The 23169-nt window shown below is 34.2% G+C and overlaps 1 long non-coding RNA gene and 1 pseudogene across 1 annotated transcript; both read left to right on the top strand.

The window, feature by feature from the left end:
- LOC110732892 overlaps window positions 1-11787 on the top strand; it is a 38681-nt pseudogene extending 26894 nt beyond the window's left edge.
- A 2243-nt stretch (window positions 11788-14030) lies between these two features.
- LOC110732946 lies at window positions 14031-22772 on the top strand. The gene is made up of 2 exons (XR_002513525.1): window positions 14031-15638; window positions 22458-22772. It is a non-coding gene; the product is annotated as an uncharacterized LOC110732946 (long non-coding RNA).
- The last annotated feature ends 397 nt before the right edge of the window (window positions 22773-23169 follow it).

The following is a 23169-nucleotide window of genomic DNA, read 5'->3' as shown; positions in this document are numbered from 1 at the left end:
TTGTGCAGATGGGCAGGGGAAGGACAACAACTGGTACTGTTATAGCCTGCCTTCTCAAACTAAGAATAGAGTATGGTAAACCTATAAGAATTCTCCGTGAGGAGTATATTGGGGAAGGGGATGACTATTCTTCTTGTGGTGAAGAAACTATGGATGATTTAGCTGCATCTAGCTCAAGTATCATTGATCATGGTACAGCTAGAAAGCCACCTCGGACTTTTGGCATTAATGATGTTACTGTGGAAGATAACAAGATTATTTGATAACGGAGTTGAATGTCGGGAGGCATTAGATGCTGTTATTGATAGATGTTCGGCTTTGCAGAATATACGTGATGCTGTCCTACGGTACCGGGAATTATTTAATCAACAGCGTGTTGAGCCTCGGGTGAGAAGGGTTGCCTTAAATCGTGGCGCTGAGTACCTCGAGCGCTACTTCCGTTTGATTGCTTTTTCTGCATATCTTGGAAGTGAAGCGTTTGATGGGTTTTGTGGCCAAGGAGAATCCAAGACAACTTTTAAGAGTTGGTTACAAAAAAGACCTGAAGTCCAAGCAATGAAATGGAGCATAAGATTGAGGCCAGGGCGATTCTTTACTGTTCCAGTAATATTTCTTTTTCTTATTATGAAGTATAATAATTTCTGAGAGATGGAAATAAATGAATACTAAAATAACTTGTGTTTTACGTATATATATAATGTATGTTGTCCATTTCTTCCTTATTTTGGGTATGCCAATAGTTTATCCTTTTCTGATGTAGGAAGACTCAAGATCACCCTATGAGACTCAGCATGGAGATGCAGTAATGGAAGCGGTTATTAAGGCTCGAAATGGCTCTGTTCTAGGGAGGGGTTCTATACTTAAAATGTACTTCTTTCCTGGTCAGAGAACTTCTAGTAACATACAAATACATGGGGCACCTCATGTGTACAAGGTATGCTGGTTTGCTATCTTTTCTTTCTATATACTGATTTTTGTTTGTTTACTTATTTGCTTGTTTTTTTTTTTTTTTTAATATTTATTTTTAAAAAATCTTTATTAGAAACTTAAATTATTTCGGAGAGATAGGAATTGTACAGGGTGCAAGCAAGAAATGACTTGAAATCAACTCATGTATCAATTTGCACTTTCTTAGGTGGATGGATACCCTGTCTATAGCATGGCCACTCCAACTATCACTGGTGCGAAAGAGATGTTATCTTTCTTGGCTGCTAATGGATCTGTAGATGGCAGAAATAAGTTAGTAATAACTGATTTGAGAGAGGAAGCTGTGGTTTACATTAATGGGTCACCTTTTGTTCTCCGTGAACTGAACAAAGCAGTTGATACTCTGAAACATGTGGGGATTACTGGTCCAGTGGTTTGTTCTTACTACCTTAAATATCATTTACAACAGATGAAGCCATAAGGAAAAGAAAATAAAAACTTATAGCTCTCCCTCTTCTGTTAAATTTGAAGGTGGAACATATGGAGGCACGTCTTAAAGAAGATATAATATCAGAGGTTGCTCGGACTGGTGGACGAATGCTTTTGCATCGAGAAGAATACAGTCCAACACTAAATCAGTCTAGTATTGTTGGGTACTGGGAGAATATTTTCACTGAAGATGTCAAGACTCCTGCTGAAGTTTATGCTGCTCTGAGGGATGAAGGTTATGATATAACCTACAGGAGAATACCTTTAACCAGAGAGAGAGAAGCTTTGTCATCTGATGTTGATGCAATACTGTGCTGTAAAGATGAGTAAGTAACCAGTTCTGTTGTTTATTTTGTTGTCACAAATGTTTGCAATATAGTCAAGTGCTTATTGGACATTGTACATTATCGGGCGATATAGCTGATATACCTTAAATTCTTAAAAACTAATTTAGTTCTAGATGCTAAAGCAGAAAGCATTTAATTTGCAGGTCTGCTGGATCCTATTTATTTGTGTCACATACAGGATTTGGAGGAGTGGCTTATGCAATGGCAATCATATGTGCTAGACTACAAGCTGAGGGAAATGTGCACCATAATGTGCCCTCATTTGATGTCACACTGCCTCCGCTTTCTGTACCCGATGTTCTATCATGTTGGGCTTCTGATGAAGCAGCACTGAAACTGGGTGATTATCGGGATATTCTCAGCCTAACAAGAGTTCTAGCTCAAGGGCCAAGGAGCAAGGCAGATGTCGACAATATCATAGAAAGGTAAGAATCTATTTAAGTGTGAGTGTAGTTGGAGCTTTATGATGCATGGAAACTCTCTTGGAGTTAAACATTTCTCGTTTTGGAAATCTGGACTCGAAATATTTCCTGGGGAAATCTTTTATAGTTACATTTAAGTCGAAACTATAATAGTTTCTTTACCTATAAATTATGCTCATCAAACACAAATTTTTTATTATTCTTAGCAATATGATTGGTTTACTGTTCAAAATTTTGTGTTTCTTTTTCCTAGTTTCAATTTCTGTGTTCATAGGTTACTGCTGCATTTTTTTAGCCAGATGTCTTTCCCTTTTTTTTTAAAGATCTTTTTGCATAATTATTAGAGAGTGTTGCAGTTTCTGCGTTAACTGTCGTTTGTACATGGGTCAGGGCCCCATCGTTTGTGTCATATTGCTACTAGTCTTTTATCCTCCCTTATCCCACCTACAGGATTTAAATCTAACGGCAAAAGAAAGAGAAAGGAAATCTCAAGATCAAAGCCATTGGAAGCGTCATAAATTAATAATGATTCCCGCTAGAGACGTATGCTTGTTGGTTCAGCTAACAAAGTGTATCATCTTCTCTTCATCTATTCCAAAGGCCCCAGACTGCAAGAAATCTCTGAAGCCTCTCCAATATCCTAAGTTCCTAACTACACCCACCAAAAATTTAAAAAGAGAAACCACAGCTGAAACTTAGAAAGATAAGTGTGAATAATATGACCTCTCGCCCCTCCCTTGTAAAATAGGCTGAAATTGTGCTTTATTGTCCATTTAGCTTCCTACACCCTTGGCAAAGCTACTGCACTTCAATCAACACGAAACCTGGCAACCCCTAACTTTACTTAGATAGAGAAGCACTATCAATTTTACTAAGAGTTTTATCTTTTTCATGGCTACCAGATTGTTGGGATGGACCGATGAAATGTACTTGTTTGCTGTGTGTCATGGTGATTTCAAAGGGGTTTGTAGGTATTACTTTAGATGATTTGGTCAGTAAATGGAGAGACATGCTAGAAATTTATAACTAATTTTTTAGTCACAAATCCTTTTGGAGTTAAGTCCATTTGTATTACATTTTAAAATGGCCTTGAAACTAAGGCAACCAGGTTTATTATTGAAACTCCAACCGTTTCATAATAGTTTTGACACCAATCATGATGTGTATTTTTCAATTATTTTAAATTGAAATGGTACATGTAATTGGAGCTAAGATGGTGGATTTTTTTATGTGTACTTCCTTTTTCATTCTAAGCTCTACTCGTTTTCCGTTTACATTCTATTTGCTAAGTTCAACTCAGTTTTACTATGATAACTTTTTATTAATTTTTCATCCTATACAACTCCACTTTGTAAGGCCCAAATTTATCTAATGAAATCCATACTCTTTATCTCTCTCCTCTTTAAAGAAAAAGTACCCACATGCATGGTCCCCTTTTCCTTTTTTTCTAGGTTTGCGTAGCTACAAGAAAATGGAGGGAGTAGATGATAAGTTATTGTAGTTAATAACTTCAGGATAGATAAAATTAGCTTGGGACAAATGGGATGAGTTAATAATATCAATCACATAAATATTATAGAAATTTGATTGGAAATGAGTTTGGGCTTTTTTAGAGGACAATATGATAATTACAATGTTCGATGACATTTCATAATAAGGTCTTGCTCTCTTCACCTAAATCTACATTTATTGATAAAAAATTAATTTACTTTTATTGATTTAAATTATTTTTGCTGATTTAACTTAATTGAATTACTTAATAAAATAAACTCTTGCTTATTTACTTCCTCCGTTCTAGTATTATTGCAACAACTGGACTTTTACTCTATTCATCACACTTGTTTGATCACGTGTTATGACTTATACATAAAGTAAAATGTAGTCATGTGGGGTTTTTTTAGATTCGTCTCGTAATATACTTTCACAATATCAACTATTATAATTTTTACTCTTATCTAATTATAGATATTCAGCATATAAAGTGTGCTTTGAGATGCGTTATTTCATCCTTGTTGCATTATTTGTGGAACAGAGGAAGTATTGATTTTTACTGATTAAAATTGAATTTTACTTAATAATTTATTTGTTTAGTTGTTGAGGACAGACCGATTGCATTATTGCCATTTGAGGTGTTTGATACCCAACTTATGGGTTAGCCATTTTTCAGAGATATATTTGTTGTCTCGGCTTTATTACTTTTTTGCTCCAATCTCTCCCTCCCCTCCATGCCCTTGGAATTCTGGTTATCATGTGCACTGTAAGAAACTTATTAAGCCATTACTTTATTGAAATGCCATTGTTTTTACTTGATTTGTCATGTTAAAATTTTGTTTGCGTTATCTTTAAAGATGTGCTGGGGCAGGACATATACGTGATGATATTGTTTACTACACTAAGGAACTGAAGCAAGTCTGTGATGGCAATGAGGAGCATCAGGCATACCTAATTGACATGGGTGTAAAGGCGTTAAGGTTTGTCAAATCGCTTTATAACAATTCAGTTTTGTGTGTATGTGTGTATGTGTGTGCGCGCGCGCGTGTTTAAAAAAAATACCTTTATTAGGTTGTCTACAAGACTGCAAGTGAAATTGAATCAATAAGCCTTGTCCCTTAACCTGCTAGGTGTTATACTAATGTTATACTCTTGGTGGAAGAAGAGCAATGTGAAGGTAAAACTATAGGAGTGAACTAATAATATGAGGTAAAACTATAGGAGTAAAGTAGTAAACTAATAATATGCTATGTCTGTTTCAGAATAATTAACACAATTTGACTCTTTGCACTATTCGCATTCTTACGTTAAGCATATTTTGTTACTAATATAGTAATATGTGATGAAACAAAAATTATCATATAAATGTTGTTAAGTTTGTCAATGTATATTTTAAGCTATCGATTTCTCTTTTACTTATTCCTTTGTATATTTAGAGATATTGGTGGTCAAACTTCTGTGCTGGCAATTGTGCCCGATCTACTGTGTCAATAATTTTAACAGAGTCAGTATCAAAAAATTGGGTTTTTAGTGTGTTATTTATTGATCCATTGAGAAACAAATTAATACATTATCTAGTTTAGCTCTACTTCAATGATAAACACCATTCTCTGACTAGACATTGTTGGTATTCACTTCGCACGATTTTTTTTTATTAGAAATATAATACTTTGTATATTAACTGCTTATAATCGAGTACAAAGGGGACAATTTGTCCTTTTGAATCAGCAATATAAATTACAGAATCTGCCAGTTTCTTCTCCCCATTTGAAAGATTGCCCCCTTAACTAGTTGTTCATCTTACAAATATACAAGCCATGTTTGGTAATTAGAGTTTTGACCAAAAATGAGCTTATTTGACCAAGTTAGAGGTTTGACTACAAAAATAATCTAACTTGGCTGTTTGGTAAAAGAGCTTATTTAACGAGCTGATTGGGGCAAATAAGCTGATTTGTAAAAAGGTAAAGGCTTTGTTTGGGAGAAAGCTGAAAGCTGAAGCTGATTGAGTTAGCTGATTTTGACTAGTTGATTTTATTAACTGATTTGACTAACTTATTGTATTAACTGATTATATGAAAGTGTTTGGTAAATAGCTGATAGCTTAAAGGGGATTGAGTATGTGAAATGACCAATAAGCTAATTGTGGGGTAGGTAGTTTATATAGGATTTCAAATTAAATGAGGTTATAAGTGTCATTTCACAATAATTAATGAATAAGCTTATTGAAAAAGCTCCTAAAATGAGCTTTTTCAAAAAGAGCTTATTTAGTGGAATAAGCTCTTTCAATAAGCTTACTACCAAACACTTGTATTAGCTTGTTTGACTAGTCAATCAGCTAAAGTTAGTCAAATAAGCTAATATACCCCCAATAAGCTTACTACCAAACAAGGCCAAAAGCTAGAGCTTTTTCATATTAGCTGATTGAGATATGGTTGCCAAATGACACTCTTATCCTAAAAAGTTAATCTAATTTACAATGTCAATGCCGTTAAAAAAAATGTTAATGTCTAAAATTGTCATTTAATATGTTCAACTAACAAAACAACTATACCTAATCAGCTAATTTTACCAAACAACTTTATACAAACAAATTAATACAATCAGCTAGTCAAACAAGCTAATACAACCAGCTAATGAAATAAACTTCTATCAATCAGCTTCCGCTAATTACCAAACAGGGCCACAATCTCTATTGTTTATTTAATGACTTTGTTTTTTCATCCAATATCTACTTTGTGCTCATGCACAACTGATTTTTCTTTTCAGAAAGTGTTAAGAAAATTGCAATTTAAATAGTTTTGCTTTAAGAACAAACTAAGCACTCTTCCATAATCTTGCTCCCATTTTTCTTCTATAATTTTGATATTTCCTTGTACTATCTATATCCTCTTTTTTGGTCTAAATCTATACTATATCTTAAAAGGCGTTACTTTTCAAAGTATATATATGCGTCATGTGACAATATTAGAGGTTATATAATTTATTTATTTTTCACAAGATCATACGAGGTAATAAAAAACAAGTGACAGCCAAGACAACGTCTGGAACCACACACTAGCTATACAAATAGTCGAACATTATTGCTTCATAAAAAAAAAAAAAAAAAAAGTCGGACATTATTATCCAAACTATTGTCTCAAGTCTCAGCTTTTTGAATGTTTTTCCAAAATGCTCTCATTGCCTACATTTTGTTAAGCAACTTAAAGTGCCATGTGGCACATCCTCATTAGTCCTCCTCTTTTCTAAAAAATTTCGAAAGTACTCCATATTTCTTTCCCTTCTCACTCTGGTGAATCACCCCTCGCCTGGCCTGTCTTCAGGCTCCCTCTTCCTTCCTCACCACTATTATGACCACCAATTGACGGTGAAACCCCAATCCCTTAGCCCGACTTTCCCGCACCCCTTTCTTTCTAAACCATTACCGTCAACACCAGACACCAAAAAAAAAAAAAAAAAAAAAACCCATCAATAATCTGCCTAGAGCAGAGGATTTTTTTCAATGGTGATACATATCTAGTCTTATAAGCAGAAGCGACTCACTCACCACCTTGCAGGAGGGGAAAAAATCACTTTGATAAAAATAAATAGATGTCAATTATAAGCCAATATTGGCATTATAGGCAATAGCAGTGGAAACATCAAATTCGGCTATCTAAGACATCAACTAGCAACCAAAGTCTCTAAAATCTTGTGTGTGGTTATTTTAATTTTATATGAAGGGATACCATGATGTGCATTGGATCAATATTAGTCCTCATTAGTCCTCTCCTCTTTTCTAAAAAATTTCGAAAGTACTCCATATTTCTTTCCCTTCTCACTCTGGTGAATCACCCCTCGCCTGGCCTGTCTTCAGGCTCCCTCTTCCTTCCTCACCACTATTATGACCACCAATTGACGGTGAAACCCCAATCCCTTAGCCCGACTTTCCCGCACCCCTTTCTTTCTAAACCATTACCGTCAATACCAGACACCAAAAAAAAAAAAAAAAAAAAAACCATCAATAATCTGCCTAGAGCAGAGGATTTTTTTCAATGGTGATACATATCTAGTCTTATAAGCAGAAGCGACTCACTCACCACCTTGCAGGAGGGGAAAAAAACACTTTGATAAAAATAAATAGATGTCAATTATAAGCCAATATTGGCATTATAGGCAATAGCAGTGGAAACATCAAATTCGGCTATCTAAGACATCAACTAGCAACCAAAGTCTCTAAAATCTTGTGTGTGGTTATTTTAATTTTATATGAAGGGATACCATGATGTGCATTGGATCAATATTAATCCTCATTAGTCCTCTCCTCTTTTCTAAAAAATTTCGAAAGTACTCCATATTTCTTTCCCTTCTCACTCTGGTGAATCACCCCTCGCCTGGCCTGTCTTCAGGCTCCCTCTTCCTTCCTCACCACTATTATGACCACCAATTGACGGTGAAACCCCAATCCCTTAGCCCGACTTTCCCGCACCCCTTTCTTTCTAAACCATTACCGTCAACACCAGACACCAAAAAAAAAAAAAAAAAAAAAAAAACCCATCAATAATCTGCCTAGAGCAGAGGATTTTTTTCAATGGTGATACATATCTAGTCTTATAAGCAGAAGCGACTCACTCACCACCTTGCAGGAGGGGAAAAAAACACTTTGATAAAAATAAATAGATGTCAATTATAAGCCAATATTGACATTATAGGCAATAGCAGTGGAAACATCAAATTCGGCTATCTAAGACATCAACTAGCAACCAAAGTCTCTAAAATCTTGTGTGTGGTTATTTTAATTTTATATGAAGGGATACCATGATGTGCATTGGATCAATATTAATCCTCATTAGTCCTCTCCTCTTTTCTAAAAAATTTCGAAAGTACTCCATATTTCTTTCCCTTCTCACTCTGGTGAATCATCCCTCGCCTGGCCTGTTTTCAGGCTCCCTCTTCCTTCCTCACCACTATTATGACCACCAAATGACGGTGAAACCCCAATCCCTTAGCCCGACTTTCCCGCACCCCTTTCTTTCTAAACCATTACCGTCAACACCAGACACCAAAAAAAAAAAAAAAAAAAAAAACCCATCAATAATCTGCCTAGAGCAGAGGATTTTTTTCAATGGTGATACATATCTAGTCTTATAAGCAGAAGCGACTCACTCACCACCTTGCAGGAGGGGAAAAAAACACTTTGATAAAAATAAATAGATGTCAATTATAAGCCAATATTGACATTATAGGCAATAGCAGTGGAAACATCAAATTCGGCTATCTAAGACATCAACTAGCAACCAAAGTCTCTAAAATCTTGTGTGTGGTTATTTTAATTTTATATGAAGGGATACCATGATGTGCATTGGATCAATATTAATCCTCATTAGTCCTCTCCTCTTTTCTAAAAAATTTCGAAAGTACTCCATATTTCTTTCCCTTCTCACTCTGGTGAATCACCCCTCGCCTGGCCTGTCTTCAGGCTCCCTCTTCCTTCCTCACCACTATTATGACCACCAATTGACGGTGAAACCCCAATCCCTTAGCCCGACTTTCCCGCACCCCTTTCTTTCTAAACCATTACCGTCAACACCAGACACCAAAAAAAAAAAAAAAAAAAAAAAACCCATCAATAATCTGCCTAGAGCAGAGGATTTTTTTCAATGGTGATACATATCTAGTCTTATAAGCAGAAGCGACTCACTCACCACCTTGCAGGAGGGGAAAAAAACACTTTGATAAAAATAAATAGATGTCAATTATAAGCCAATATTGGCATTATAGGCAATAGCAGTGGAAACATCAAATTCGGCTATCTAAGACATCAACTAGCAACCAAAGTCTCTAAAATCTTGTGTGTGGTTATTTTAATTTTATATGAAGGGATACCATGATGTGCATTGGATCAATATTAATCCTCATTAGTCCTCTCCTCTTTTCTAAAAAATTTCGAAAGTACTCCATATTTCTTTCCCTTCTCACTCTGGTGAATCACCCCTCGCCTGGCCTGTCTTCAGGCTCCCTCTTCTTTCCTCACCACTATTATGACCACCAATTGACGGTGAAACCCCAATCCCTTAGCCCGACTTTCCCGCACCCCTTTCTTTCTAAACCATTACCGTCAACACCAGACACCAAAAAAGAAAAAAAAAAAAAAAAAACCCTCAATAATCTGCCTAGAGCAGAGGATTTTTTTCAATGGTGATACATATCTAGTCTTATAAGCAGAAGCGACTCACTCACCACCTTGCAGGAGGGGAAAAAAACACTTTGATAAAAATAAATAGATGTCAATTATAAGCCAATATTGGCATTATAGGCAATAGCAGTGGAAACATCAAATTCGGCTATCTAAGACATCAACTAGCAACCAAAGTCTCTAAAATCTTGTGTGTGGTTATTTTAATTTTATATGAAGGGATACCATGATGTGCATTGGATCAATATTAATCCATCGTTGCATCAAAAATTAATTCCACTTCATAATACTATCTCATATGCCTCTCAAAATCAAGACTTGTTTTTTTTGAAAAAAAGCATGAAGTGTAGGAGGCGTATTTATGTGCAAGTGGCTGAAGATGGGAATTTGTTTAGGGTTGTCTATATGCTTACGGAGGGGTAAGGGGGAGAAGAGAGTGGGATGAGGTAGAGGATGGTGTTAAGGCTGTGAGCTTGTGGTCTATGAAGAAAAAGGAGGTAATAGAGGAATTGATTATGAAAAAAATATAAAAGGGAGCCAAGGCCGACTACATGATGCCACGTATGTTGATCTTTTTAGAGGAAGGCACCCCTGAATTTGGGGCACTTGGGATTATTCCTATTAATCAAAAGCTAGGGCTATTTGAAGGAGGTTAAGCATAGTTTAAGATGTTCATTTTTCCTTGAAAGCAAAGATGATTAAAGGTTACTTAATGAGATGGTGGTAGTTGGGATTGCGTCATTGATGAATTTATAATGATAAAAATTTGAGACGTATGTGGCTCACGAAATGGAGAAATTTGCAGTAAGATGGGGCACAACCGCACAAATATGGACATTTAGTTGTCTTGTACAGTTGTACTTGCTCCAATATTAGCATATGGGTTGTACCAAGAATCTGAGATATAATGCTCTTCATGTTCCGTATACCAGCCATGTCTGCTATAATGTGACTCGTTTCCCTTGGTATAAGTTTAATTGTGTTTCTGCTATTTATCTTTGTAAATTTGGGTTCTTCCATTGGATCATGCTATTATAATTTCTTCTATTGTTTCCTTTGATCCGTTTCTAATACGAAGCATATATATATATATATATATATATATATATATATATATATAATATATATATATATATATATATATATATATATATATATATATATATATATATATATATATATATATATATTCCTATTATTTGTTTCAGTGATCATGTCAAGGACGCTTTTATTTTTTTTCCTACTTTTTTATCCCCTTTTTTTTGTTTATTTTATATTAATTTACTTAAATAATTTGTGTTTTTCAAGCTTTACTTGTTTCCTTTGTTAATGTTTTCTCAATTTTTTATGTTTTTTTTTTCTCCTTTTTATCCCTTCACCACTCCTTTTAAACTCTTAAAAAACTGAAACTGTTTTTCACTCTACACTGTTTTCCCTCTTTTATTTTATTCAATCAATTATTTTCTATCTTTTATTTTTTCAGACGGTTTCTTATGACGATTCATTTTAGCCAATCTCAAATCATTTTGGGACTAAGACTGTATTGTTTTGTTGTTGTTGCTGCTGCTACAGTACAAGATCTCTCTCTTTAACTGCAAAATAATTTTCCTAATTCAATTTGCAGGAGGTATTTTTTTCTGATAACATTGAGGTCGTACCTTTATTGTGTTGATGGAGCTGAGACTACATTCTCAAGTTGGATGGATTCTCGGCCTGAACTGGGCTATCTCTGTGATCACCTTAGAATTGATAAATAATTTCAAAACAATAACAATATTCTTTTATATAAAGTTATTTTCTGCATGTGAATAGATTGTACAAAGTTATTTTGTCATGTATTTCTTGCATTTAATTTGCCTGAAAAATTTACATTAGTCTTGTTGACAAGGTTACGATCCAATCTTCTAATAAAAATGTAATGTCCTGTTTTCGGATGTCATGAAATTTGTACATACTAACTCAATTTCATATTGTTTGCAATTTTGGAGTGTGCACGGAATTCTAAGTATAATTTGTTGTAAGCGTAAAATAGAGAGAAAAATAGGGATGCATGTTTGTTTTTGGTGTTTAGAGAGCCATAAAGACAGGTGATGAGAGTCGATCTCGAGACTTCCTGGAATAGGAAGAGAAGCTCTAACTACTTGAGCTATCCCTCACGCTCAATTATTGATGCATGTAATGGGGAGAGATAGAGGGAAATGACAACCTAATTAGATACATTAATATGATTAGCTACCACATTATAAGTTTTTTGTAAGATGGAATTTATTATTAGAAAAATAGTAACTTTTTAAATACTATTAAGATAACTTTAACCTCTGAAGTTTGTAGTATTTAATATTCTCTGTTTTGGAAAAATGTCCTTTGCCTTTTGGGCTTTGGCTATGTTTAGTTCAAATTTAGTTTATTTATTTATTTTTTAAAACTTAATTTTTCTAATTTTAGCCGTTGAATAATCCCATGTAAAAGTCACGTTTTATCAATATTCTAAGCAACAAAAGATCATCATCCCCTTAAAATTGAGACCTTAATTCGAAATCTCAACTTTGTGACCATATAAAGCCCTTAAAAGATTAATATTTTACGATAGTATACTTAAACGATATAAAGCCCCATCTTCTTAGAATACCCAAAAAAAAAGGGGGTCATTTTTCCCCTTAAAATTGAGGTCTTGAATCGAATCTAGAATTTGCGACCCCATGACTCTAAACTCGTAAAATACTTTATGGTGTTCTTTCACAAAAGTTTTTTTGTATTTTCATGATATATAGTCATGCCATCTTATAATTTTGAAACATAAAAGTTCATTTTTCCCTTAAAGTTGAGGTCCTTAATAGAAATCTCAACTTTGCAACATATAGCCCGGTCTTTTTGAAATTTGAAAAAATGAAAGTTGATTATTCCATAAAATGAAGGTTTTAATTCAAAATGATAACTTCACAAATCTATATCTTATACAAGTACTTTGTAAAATAATAAAAAGTGAATATTAATAAAATATATATCGAGACGATTCAAACAAAACCGCATAAAAGATATGACTATATATTATCATAAATCACAAAAGCGAGTCAAAATGTAGAATAGCTTGTTTAAGGTTTTATTGTGATTCATTCACGAAAGTTACTTACATGTTTATGATAATAATGTCAGGTCTTCATAGAATTCTAAAGAACAAAAGTTGCTTTTTCCCTAGAATGAAGTTTATTAGGGTGATTCTTTCACTAAAGTTTATTATTTTATCTCATATGGGCGGCACTATCCAAGTTCCTTTTAAATGATCAATTTACCGGTTTACAACTTGCACCGATTTCATTAACTCAAGCCTACAAAGAACATTTATGACAAAAAAATAACCGGTTTACAACTTTGCACCGATTTCATTAATTCAAGCCTACAAGAAACATTTATGACAAATAATTAATGATCACATATGGTTCCAAACGACATTATATGACTCCGAGATGTATTCCCTAGAAATTTTACACTTTTAGACACCGGGCCCTGAATACTCCAAACTTTATGAAAAAGCGTGGATATTAGTCTTCAATTTTGGAATTTTTTTTTAACTTTTTTTCGCCTGAAAATAAAAATTGGCGAAATGTTTACCATGATTCCTAATACCCTCCGGTAGTCCAATTAGGTGGGTGGAACCATCCAATTTGCATTTAAACGAGCAATTTACTGGTTTACAACTTGTACTTATTTCATTAACTCAAGCCTACCACGAACATTTATGACAATATATAATGGTCATTCATGGTTTCAAACGTCATTATATGACCCCAAAATGTATTCAATAAAATCTCATTTCTTTTCGACACCTAGCCCTGAAACCTTCGAAATTTCTCAAAATGTGTGGATATTAGCCTTAAATTTAGGAATTTTTTTGACTAATATCGCCCAGAAATAAAAATTGCAAAAATCTTAACATGGTCCCTATTTAGGATTTTTAAAGTTAGGGTTTAGGGTTTAGGGTTTAGGGTTTAGGGTTTAGGGTTTAGGGTTTAGGGTTTAGGGTTTAGGGTTTAGGGTTTAGGGTTTCGGGTTTAGGGTTTAGGGTTTAGGGTTTCGGGTTTAGGGTTTAGGGTTTAGGGTTTAGGGTTTAGGGTTTCGGGTATAGGGTTTAGGGTTTAGGGTTTAGGGTTTAGGGTTTAGGGTTTAGGGTTTAGGAAGCACTATCAATTTTACTAAGAGTTTTATCTTTTTCATGGCTACCAGATTGTTGGGATGGACCGATGAAATGTACTTGTTTGCTGTGTGTCATGGTGATTTCAAAGGGGTTTGTAGGTATTACTTTAGATGATTTGGTCAGTAAATGGAGAGACATGCTAGAAATTTATAACTAATTTTTTAGTCACAAATCCTTTTGGAGTTAAGTCCATTTGTATTACATTTTAAAATGGCCTTGAAACTAAGGCAACCAGGTTTATTATTGAAACTCCAACCGTTTCATAATAGTTTTGACACCAATCATGATGTGTATTTTTCAATTATTTTAAATTGAAATGGTACATGTAATTGGAGCTAAGATGGTGGATTTTTTTATGTGTACTTCCTTTTTCATTCTAAGCTCTACTCGTTTTCCGTTTACATTCTATTTGCTAAGTTCAACTCAGTTTTACTATGATAACTTTTTATTAATTTTTCATCCTATACAACTCCACTTTGTAAGGCCCAAATTTATCTAATGAAACCCATACTCTTTATCTCTCTCCTCTTTAAAGAAAAAGTACCCACATGCATGGTCCCCTTTTCCTTTTTTTCTAGGTTTGCGTAGCTACAAGAAAATGGAGGGAGTAGATGATAAGTTATTGTAGTTAATAACTTCAGGATAGATAAAATTAGCTTGGGACAAATGGGATGAGTTAATAATATCAATCACATAAATATTATAGAAATTTGATTGGAAATGAGTTTGGGCTTTTTTAGAGGACAATATGATAATTACAATGTTCGATGACATTTCATAATAAGGTCTTGCTCTCTTCACCTAAATCTACATTTATTGATAAAAAATTAATTTACTTTTATTGATTTAAATTATTTTTGCTGATTTAACTTAATTGAATTACTTAATAAAATAAACTCTTGCTTATTTACTTCCTCCGTTCTAGTATTATTGCAACAACTGGACTTTTACTCTATTCATCACACTTGTTTGATCACGTGTTATGACTTATACATAAAGTAAAATGTAGTCATGTGGGGTTTTTTTAGATTCGTCTCGTAATATACTTTCACAATATCAACTATTATAATTTTTACTCTTATCTAATTATAGATATTCAGCATATAAAGTGTGCTTTGAGATGCGTTATTTCATCCTTGTTGCATTATTTGTGGAACAGAGGAAGTATTGATTTTTACTGATTAAAATTGAATTTTACTTAATAATTTATTTGTTTAGTTGTTGAGGACAGACCGATTGCATTATTGCCATTTGAGGTGTTTGATACCCAACTTATGGGTTAGCCATTTTTCAGAGATATATTTGTTGTCTCGGCTTTATTACTTTTTTGCTCCAATCTCTCCCTCCCCTCCATGCCCTTGGAATTCTGGTTATCATGTGCACTGTAAGAAACTTATTAAGCCATTACTTTATTGAAATGCCATTGTTTTTACTTGATTTGTCATGTTAAAATTTTGTTTGCGTTATCTTTAAAGATGTGCTGGGGCAGGACATATACGTGATGATATTGTTTACTACACTAAGGAACTGAAGCAAGTCTGTGATGGCAATGAGGAGCATCAGGCATACCTAATTGACATGGGTGTAAAGGCGTTAAGGTTTGTCAAATCGCTTTATAACAATTCAGTTTTGTGTGTATGTGTGTATGTGTGTGCGCGCGCGCGTGTTTAAAAAAAAATACCTTTATTAGGTTGTCTACAAGACTGCAAGTGAAATTGAATCAATAAGCCTTGTCCCTTAACCTGCTAGGTGTTATACTAATGTTATACTCTTGGTGGAAGAAGAGCAATGTGAAGGTAAAACTATAGGAGTGAACTAATAATATGAGGTAAAACTATAGGAGTAAAGTAGTAAACTAATAATATGCTATGTCTGTTTCAGAATAATTAACACAATTTGACTCTTTGCACTATTCGCATTCTTACGTTAAGCATATTTTGTTACTAATATAGTAATATGTGATGAAACAAAAATTATCATATAAATGTTGTTAAGTTTGTCAATGTATATTTTAAGCTATCGATTTCTCTTTTACTTATTCCTTTGTATATTTAGAGATATTGGTGGTCAAACTTCTGTGCTGGCAATTGTGCCCGATCTACTGTGTCAATAATTTTAACAGAGTCAGTATCAAAAAATTGGGTTTTTAGTGTGTTATTTATTGATCCATTGAGAAACAAATTAATACATTATCTAGTTTAGCTCTACTTCAATGATAAACACCATTCTCTGACTAGACATTGTTGGTATTCACTTCGCACGATTTTTTTTTATTAGAAATATAATACTTTGTATATTAACTGCTTATAATCGAGTACAAAGGGGACAATTTGTCCTTTTGAATCAGCAATATAAATTACAGAATCTGCCAGTTTTCTTCTCCCCATTTGAAAGATTGCCCCCTTAACTAGTTGTTCATCTTACAAATATACAAGCCATGTTTGGTAATTAGAGTTTTGACCAAAAATGAGCTTATTTGACCAAGTTAGAGGTTTGACTACAAAAATAATCTAACTTGGCTGTTTGGTAAAAGAGCTTATTTAACGAGCTGATTGGGGCAAATAAGCTGATTTGTAAAAAGGTAAAGGCTTTGTTTGGGAGAAAGCTGAAAGCTGAAGCTGATTGAGTTAGCTGATTTTGACTAGTTGATTTTATTAACTGATTTGACTAACTTATTGTATTAACTGATTATATGAAAGTGTTTGGTAAATAGCTGATAGCTTAAAGGGGATTGAGTATGTGAAATGACCAATAAGCTAATTGTGGGGTAGGTAGTTTATATAGGATTTCAAATTAAATGAGGTTATAAGTGTCATTTCACAATAATTAATGAATAAGCTTATTGAAAAAGCTCCTAAAATGAGCTTTTTCAAAAAGAGCTTATTTAGTGGAATAAGCTCTTTCAATAAGCTTACTACCAAACACTTGTATTATCTTGTTTGACTAGTCAATCAGCTAAAGTTAGTCAAATAAGCTAATATACCCCCAATAAGCTTACTACCAAACAAGGCCAAAAGCTAGAGCTTTTTCATATTAGCTGATTGAGATATGGTTGCCAAATGACACTCTTATCCTAAAAAGTTAATCTAATTTACAATGTCAATGCCGTTAAAAAAAATGTTAATGTCTAAAATTGTCATTTAATATGTTCAACTAACAAAAACAACTATACCTAATCAGCTAATTTTACCAAACAACTTTATACAAACAAATTAATACAATCAGCTAGTCAAACAAGCTAATACAACCAGCTAATGAAATAAACTTCTATCAATCAGCTTCCGCTAATTACCAAACAGGGCCACAATCTCTATTGTTTATTTAATGACTTTGTTTTTTTCATCCAATATCTACTTTGTGCTCATGCACAACTGATTTTTCTTTTCAGAAAGTGTTAAGAAAATTGCAATTTAAATAGTTTTTGCTTTAAGAACAAACTAAGCACTCTTCCATAATCTTGCTCCCATTTTTTCTTCTATAATTTTGATATTTCCTTGTACTATCTATATCCTCTTTTTTGGTCTAAATCTATACTATATCTTAAAAGGCGTTACTTTTCAAAGTATATATATGCGTCATGTGACAATATTAGAGGTTATATAATTTATTTATTTTTCACAAGATCATACGAGGTAATAAAAAACAAGTGACAGCCAAGACAACGTCTGGAACCACACACTAGCTATACAAATAGTCGAACATTATTGCTTCATAAAAAAAAAAAAAAAAAAGTCGGACATTATTATCCAAACTATTGTCTCAAGTCTCAGCTTTTTGAATGTTTTTCCAAAATGCTCTCATTGCCTACATTTTGTTAAGCAACTTAAAGTGCCATGTGGCACATCCTCATTAGTCCTCCTCTTTTCTAAAAAAATTTCGAAAGTACTCCATATTTCTTTCCCTTCTCACTCTGGTGAATCACCCCTCGCCTGGCCTGTCTTCAGGCTCCCTCTTCCTTCCTCACCACTATTATGACCACCAATTGACGGTGAAACCCCAATCCCTTAGCCCGACTTTCCCGCACCCCTTTCTTTCTAAACCATTACCGTCAACACCAGACACCAAAAAAAAAAAAAAAAAAAAAAACCCATCAATAATCTGCCTAGAGCAGAGGATTTTTTTCAATGGTGATACATATCTAGTCTTATAAGCAGAAGCGACTCACTCACCACCTTGCAGGAGGGGAAAAAATCACTTTGATAAAAATAAATAGATGTCAATTATAAGCCAATATTGGCATTATAGGCAATAGCAGTGGAAACATCAAATTCGGCTATCTAAGACATCAACTAGCAACCAAAGTCTCTAAAATCTTGTGTGTGGTTATTTTAATTTTATATGAAGGGATACCATGATGTGCATTGGATCAATATTAGTCCTCATTAGTCCTCTCCTCTTTTCTAAAAAATTTCGAAAGTACTCCATATTTCTTTCCCTTCTCACTCTGGTGAATCACCCTCGCCTGGCCTGTCTTCAGGCTCCCTCTTCCTTCCTCACCACTATTATGACCACCAATTGACGGTGAAACCCCAATCCCTTAGCCCGACTTTCCCGCACCCCTTTCTTTCTAAACCATTACCGTCAATACCAGACACCAAAAAAAAAAAAAAAAAAAAAAACCATCAATAATCTGCCTAGAGCAGAGGATTTTTTTTCAATGGTGATACATATCTAGTCTTATAAGCAGAAGCGACTCACTCACCACCTTGCAGGAGGGGAAAAAAAACACTTTGATAAAAATAAATAGATGTCAATTATAAGCCAATATTGGCATTATAGGCAATAGCAGTGGAAACATCAAATTCGGCTATCTAAGACATCAACTAGCAACCAAAGTCTCTAAAATCTTGTGTGTGGTTATTTTAATTTTATATGAAGGGATACCATGATGTGCATTGGATCAATATTAATCCTCATTAGTCCTCTCCTCTTTTCTAAAAAATTCGAAAGTACTCCATATTTCTTTCCCTTCTCACTCTGGTGAATCACCCCTCGCCTGGCCTGTCTTCAGGCTCCCTCTTCCTTCCTCACCACTATTATGACCACCAATTGACGGTGAAACCCCAATCCCTTAGCCCGACTTTCCCGCACCCCTTTCTTTCTAAACCATTACCGTCAACACCAGACACCAAAAAAAAAAAAAAAAAAAAAAAAACCCATCAATAATCTGCCTAGAGCAGAGGATTTTTTTCAATGGTGATACATATCTAGTCTTATAAGCAGAAGCGACTCACTCACCACCTTGCAGGAGGGGAAAAAAACACTTTGATAAAAATAAATAGATGTCAATTATAAGCCAATATTGACATTATAGGCAATAGCAGTGGAAACATCAAATTCGGCTATCTAAGACATCAACTAGCAACCAAAGTCTCTAAAATCTTGTGTGTGGTTATTTTAATTTTATATGAAGGGATACCATGATGTGCATTGGATCAATATTAATCCTCATTAGTCCTCTCCTCTTTTCTAAAAAATTTCGAAAGTACTCCATATTTCTTTCCCTTCTCACTCTGGTGAATCATCCCTCGCCTGGCCTGTCTTCAGGCTCCCTCTTCCTTCCTCACCACTATTATGACCACCAATTGACGGTGAAACCCCAATCCCTTAGCCCGACTTTCCCGCACCCCTTTCTTTCTAAACCATTACCGTCAACACCAGACACCAAAAAAAAAAAAAAAAAAAAAAACCCATCAATAATCTGCCTAGAGCAGAGGATTTTTTTCAATGGTGATACATATCTAGTCTTATAAGCAGAAGCGACTCACTCACCACCTTGCAGGAGGGGAAAAAAACACTTTGATAAAAATAAATAGATGTCAATTATAAGCCAATATTGGCATTATAGGCAATAGCAGTGGAAACATCAAATTCGGCTATCTAAGACATCAACTAGCAACCAAAGTCTCTAAAATCTTGTGTGTGGTTATTTTAATTTTATATGAAGGGATACCATGATGTGCATTGGATCAATATTAATCCTCATTAGTCCTCTCCTCTTTTCTAAAAAATTTCGAAAGTACTCCATATTTCTTTCCCTTCTCACTCTGGTGAATCACCCCTCGCCTGGCCTGTCTTCAGGCTCCCTCTTCTTTCCTCACCACTATTATGACCACCAATTGACGGTGAAACCCCAATCCCTTAGCCCGACTTTCCCGCACCCCTTTCTTTCTAAACCATTACCGTCAACACCAGACACCAAAAAAGAAAAAAAAAAAAAAAAAAACCCTCAATAATCTGCCTAGAGCAGAGGATTTTTTTCAATGGTGATACATATCTAGTCTTATAAGCAGAAGCGACTCACTCACCACCTTGCAGGAGGGGAAAAAAACACTTTGATAAAAATAAATAGATGTCAATTATAAGCCAATATTGGCATTATAGGCAATAGCAGTGGAAACATCAAATTCGGCTATCTAAGACATCAACTAGCAACCAAAGTCTCTAAAATCTTGTGTGTGGTTATTTTAATTTTATATGAAGGGATACCATGATGTGCATTGGATCAATATTAATCCTCATTAGTCCTCTCCTCTTTTCTAAAAAAATTTCGAAAGTACTCCATATTTCTTTCCCTTCTCACTCTGGTGAATCACCCCTCGCCTGGCCTGTCTTCAGGCTCCCTCTTCTTTCCTCACCACTATTATGACCACCAATTGACGGTGAAACCCCAATCCCTTAGCCCGACTTTCCCGCACCCCTTTCTTTCTAAACCATTACCGTCAACACCAGACACCAAAAAAGAAAAAAAAAAAAAAAAAAACCCTCAATAATCTGCCTAGAGCAGAGGATTTTTTTTCAATGGTGATACATATCTAGTCTTATAAGCAGAAGCGACTCACTCACCACCTTGCAGGAGGGGAAAAAAACACTTTGATAAAAATAAATAGATGTCAATTATAAGCCAATATTGGCATTATAGGCAATAGCAGTGGAAACATCAAATTCGGCTATCTAAGACATCAACTAGCAACCAAAGTCTCTAAAATCTTGTGTGTGGTTATTTTAATTTTATATGAAGGGATACCATGATGTGCATTGGATCAATATTAATCCATCGTTGCATCAAAAATTAATTCCACTTCATAATACTATCTCATATGCCTCTCAAAATCAAGACTTGTTTTTTTTGAAAAAAAGCATGAAGTGTAGGAGGCGTATTTATGTGCAAGTGGCTGAAGATGGGAATTTGTTTAGGGTTGTCTATATGCTTACGGAGGGGTAAGGGGGAGAAGAGAGTGGGATGAGGTAGAGGATGGTGTTAAGGCTGTGAGCTTGTGGTCTATGAAGAAAAAGGAGGTAATAGAGGAATTGATTATGAAAAAAATATAAAAGGGAGCCAAGGCCGACTACATGATGCCACGTATGTTGATCTTTTTAGAGGAAGGCACCCCTGAATTTGGGGCACTTGGGATTATTCCTATTAATCAAAAGCTAGGGCTATTTGAAGGAGGTTAAGCATAGTTTAAGATGTTCATTTTTCCTTGAAAGCAAAGATGATTAAAGGTTACTTAATGAGATGGTGGTAGTTGGGATTGCGTCATTGATGAATTTATAATGATAAAAATTTGAGACGTATGTGGCTCACGAAATGGAGAAATTTGCAGTAAGATGGGGCACAACCGCACAAATATGGACATTTAGTTGTCTTGTACAGTTGTACTTGCTCCAATATTAGCATATGGGTTGTACCAAGAATCTGAGATATAATGCTCTTCATGTTCCGTATACCAGCCATGTCTGCTATAATGTGACTCGTTTCCCTTGGTATAAGTTTAATTGTGTTTCTGCTATTTATCTTTGTAAATTTGGGTTCTTCCATTGGATCATGCTATTATAATTTCTTCTATTGTTTCCTTTGATCCGTTTCTAATACGAAGCATATATATATATATATATATATAATATATATATATATATATTATATATATAATATATATATATATATATATTATATATATATATATATATATATATATATATTCCTATTATTTGTTTCAGTGATCATGTCAAGGACGCTTTTATTTTTTTTCCTACTTTTTTATCCCCTTTTTTTTGTTTATTTTATATTAATTTACTTAAATAATTTGTGTTTTTCAAGCTTTACTTGTTTCCTTTGTTAATGTTTTCTCAATTTTTTATGTTTTTTTTTTCTCCTTTTTATCCCTTCACCACTCCTTTTAAACTCTTAAAAAACTGAAACTGTTTTTCACTCTACACTGTTTTCCCTCTTTTATTTTATTCAATCAATTATTTTCTATCTTTTATTTTTTCAGACGGTTTCTTATGACGATTCATTTTAGCCAATCTCAAATCATTTTGGGACTAAGACTGTATTGTTTTGTTGTTGTTGCTGCTGCTACAGTACAAGATCTCTCTCTTTAACTGCAAAATAATTTTCCTAATTCAATTTGCAGGAGGTATTTTTTTCTGATAACATTGAGGTCGTACCTTTATTGTGTTGATGGAGCTGAGACTACATTCTCAAGTTGGATGGATTCTCGGCCTGAACTGGGCTATCTCTGTGATCACCTTAGAATTGATAAATAATTTCAAAACAATAACAATATTCTTTTATATAAAGTTATTTTCTGCATGTGAATAGATTGTACAAAGTTATTTTGTCATGTATTTCTTGCATTTAATTTGCCTGAAAAATTTACATTAGTCTTGTTGACAAGGTTACGATCCAATCTTCTAATAAAAATGTAATGTCCTGTTTTCGGATGTCATGAAATTTGTACATACTAACTCAATTTCATATTGTTTGCAATTTTGGAGTGTGCACGGAATTCTAAGTATAATTTGTTGTAAGCGTAAAATAGAGAGAAAAATAGGGATGCATGTTTGTTTTTGGTGTTTAGAGAGCCATAAAGACAGGTGATGAGAGTCGATCTCGAGACTTCCTGGAATAGGAAGAGAAGCTCTAACTACTTGAGCTATCCCTCACGCTCAATTATTGATGCATGTAATGGGGAGAGATAGAGGGAAATGACAACCTAATTAGATACATTAATATGATTAGCTACCACATTATAAGTTTTTTGTAAGATGGAATTTATTATTAGAAAAATAGTAACTTTTTAAATACTATTAAGATAACTTTAACCTCTGAAGTTTGTAGTATTT

The sequence above is a fragment of the Chenopodium quinoa genome, unplaced genomic scaffold, assembly GCF_001683475.1.
Source record: "Chenopodium quinoa cultivar QQ74 unplaced genomic scaffold, ASM168347v1, whole genome shotgun sequence".
Taxonomy (NCBI): domain Eukaryota; kingdom Viridiplantae; phylum Streptophyta; class Magnoliopsida; order Caryophyllales; family Amaranthaceae; genus Chenopodium; species Chenopodium quinoa.
This window is presented reverse-complemented; position numbering and strand designations above follow the sequence as displayed.